Genomic DNA, 3,463 nt, shown 5'->3' on the forward strand with positions numbered 1-3,463 from the left:
ATTATAACAGTGATTTGCCACGACAAAGGAGTTCGTCCTACCGTGTTTCAAGTCTGCTTTATGTTCGCGGATGCAGTCCGAGATATGTCGTTTGGTTTCTCCAATGTAGCTGCTACCACAGCGGCACTTTAGTTTGTAAACGCCCGGGTACTGTATGTCTGGAAGAGCATCTTTTACAGATGGAACCAGATCACGGATTGTATGTACTGTGTTGAATCGGACCTGGATCTTGTGTTTATTCAGGATTTTGGAGATCTTTTTAGTGACCCCTACAATGTAGGGTACGGTGATGGTTTTGAGTGGCTCCTCAAGAGGATCCTTCTTCATGACTGGAGTGATGGCTTTGCTGATTGTGTAGTCGGAGTAACCATTAGCCCTGAGAGCCTGGTGTATGTGCTTGAGTTCACTGGCAATGTGTTCCTGGTCGGAAACGCATTGGGCTCTATGGTATAGAGTCTTGATGAGGGAGTTCTTCTGGGATAGATGGTGGTGGGAATCCGGTTTCAAGTAAGCATCTGTATGGGTAGCTTTCCTGTAGACAGAGTGGCTCATTGAACCATCAGGTCTCTTTTTAATTAAGACATCAAAAAAGGGTGGCTTGCCATCTTTTTCGACCTCCATGGTAAATCTGATGGCTGGTTGTATGGAATTTATGTGGTCAAGGAATTGGTCTAGAACAGGCTGGCCATGTGGCCAGATGACAAAGGTGCAAATCAATTTATAACATTTTTGACATGCGTTTTTCTGGATTTTGTTGTTGTTATTGTCTCTCACTGTTCAAATAAACCTACCATTAAAATGATAGACTGATCATTTGTCAGTGGGCAAACGTACAAAATCAGCAGGGGATCAAATACTTTTTTTCCCTCACTGTACAGCCCAGCCTAGCACAAGCGTCGTCGTGACGCCACTGCCACTTAGCGGCGAATGGTGGTTGTTGTTGTTGATGTTGGTATACTGCTGCCGCTGGTCAGTTTGGCGTTGCTGGTCATTGTGGTGGTGGTGGTGCAGGTGGTGGCGGTTGTTGTTGGTATACTGCTGCCGCTCGTCAGTTTGGCGTTGCTGGTCATTGTGGTGGTGCAGGTGGTGGTGGTTGTTGTTGTGGCTGTTGGTGACGCACAGTCGCGGGTTGATGTCAGGGCTCGACCTCGAATGTCGTCACCGTGAAACGGTCGCCTCCTCTTCTGCTCCAAACGTTCTGCCTCAGCAGACCCAGCTCTGCAACGCGCACACGGCACGATGGCATTTGACGTATTGACATCACTGACGCGTCTTTCTGCACGTGTTGGTTTACACACCGATACTCATGGCACATGCCCTTGAAAGGGGCGCGATGCAAATCCTCTACAGAATCTTTGTTTGTTCGCGTGAGAGCGCTATGGGTGGAGCCTATATTTGTTTTTACAAGACGTGATTTTGTAACTTGTATCAGGGGGTTAGTCTCAGTGCTGAATCTGTTCAGAGCTGCAGGGGATATTCATATTTAGCTTCGATTTAACGTCGATTTATGTTCGTTTTTACAAGACGTAATTTTGTAACTTGTATCAGGGGGTTAGTCTCGGTGCTGAATCTGTCGGAGCTGCAGGGAATATTAATATTTATCTTCGATTTAACGTCAATTTATGTTCGTTTTTACAAGACGTAGTTTTGTAACTTGTATCAGGGGGTTAGTCTCGGTGCTGAATCTGTTCAGAGCTGCAGGGGATTTAAATATTTAGCTTCGATTTAACGTCGATTTATGTTCGAGCAATACTTTCTATGGCTCGTAGGCCTTATTTTAATTTCCGATTGCTGTTTTTACATAATTTCTCTGCTTGGTTTTCACCGTCTTCGTTTCGGGGCCGTAGGTCACCTCGCCCGGTATCCCGAGCGCTCGCCTGGTTGAACTTCATCAGCTTGCAACTTAAACACGCGGCGGAGCGCATGTCGAGGCGCGGTTGAATTCAGACGCCTCTAATGACAACCCCGAATGATGAGAGTGCACGGTGTGGTTGATATTAATGTGGATGTGTGAAACTTATTGATGGAACCGATGCGGTAACGTTGCACTCGGATTACACGTAAAAAAATGTATCAATGTTGGTAATGGCCAACGTGTTTGTGATAAACGCTAAATATTATTGCAATTTCGCAAGCAGAACGATACACAACCCAATACAGCATGCTGTCGCAATGTATAATTGCATTGGCAATTATTGTTCACGAAGCGCCGTTGAGGACACACGTGTTAATGCACCGGTCACGTAATATCAGCTGTGATGAATGGAAACGCAACGATGGTGACAACGATGGGAATCTACCGATCGTATCAACGATTACAATTGCATCCAATGCGGGCAGCGTCATCGATTACGATGACGAGGATGACGATGATGATGGATCAAAGATCCTCACCATCCCCGGGGCAAACCGGGGCTGCACGCGGCAGCGCCGAGCCTGCCGGAGTGGCGGGCAGCGCTGCCCATGGGGGGCAGTGGGGGCACTCTTCTTCACACTGCGCCTCCTCTCCTGGGCCCCCCACATGAAGCTGCACATCCTCCCCCCCCTTTCACACGTGGACCATGGCCCCCACGTGGACACCTCGCAGTTCCCTGGGGATTCAAACATCAGTCTCGCCAGCAGCAGCAGCAGAATTATCATCCTCACCAAACCACCAAGACGACCACCACCACCGGCATCATTCCCATTAACCTCAGAAGCATCCATCAGCATCAGCGTCAGCAGTGGCATGACCACGATTATAACAACAACCAAGTTCATCATCAGCACAACAAACAATCGCGAATTTCACCAACACCAAGGCAGCAATCCTATACGGTACACTCAAAAACAATTTCGACCACGCACAGAGACCACCTCCACATCTACTGAATGTAAATATAGCGTGCATCATTTCAGGGTTACTCATGTCCCCCTCATGCCCCCTCTCCTTGTGCCCCACCAGTGGCCCCACCAGTGCCCCCCTCCCAAGTGCTCACCCACGTGCTCCGTTCAGTAATGAAATCATGAACAAGCAAGAGTCACTCAACATGAAATTACAACAGCATTCCACTCCCACAGTCTATGTGCATTCTGGACCAACATTTTCCAGCAGAGTTTGCAATTTAGGCGACAAACTTTGGACCAGTGTAAATTTTGTTTTTAAAGACAGGCCACACACTGCTGCATGAGACTCTGGTCAAGTTAGAAACCAGCCCAGGGATTGCTTATGGAAAAAACTTTGTTCCAAGAGAATCTTAATGCTTTGAGCCGAACGTCAACCTTTTTTTTCCACACGGCGGAAACCGACCCTTGCCCCTTGACGATTTTATTTACGGACGCTGCCGGCCCACGTGTGGGGACACGGCAAGGATGACGGCAACGCAGGCAACAAGAGCAAACTCCACGAAGCAGCTGTAGCCGTGAAGACTCGAGGCGTTTGTTGCAGTTGACGACGCCACCACCGGTGGCAGTGGTGGAGCGG

This window comes from Petromyzon marinus, unplaced genomic scaffold (genome assembly GCF_048934315.1).
Source record: "Petromyzon marinus isolate PM22_M1 ecotype Great Lakes invasive population unplaced genomic scaffold, UKy_Petmar_22M1.pri1.0 PM_G_Scaffold_47, whole genome shotgun sequence".
NCBI classification, from domain to species: domain Eukaryota; kingdom Metazoa; phylum Chordata; class Hyperoartia; order Petromyzontiformes; family Petromyzontidae; genus Petromyzon; species Petromyzon marinus.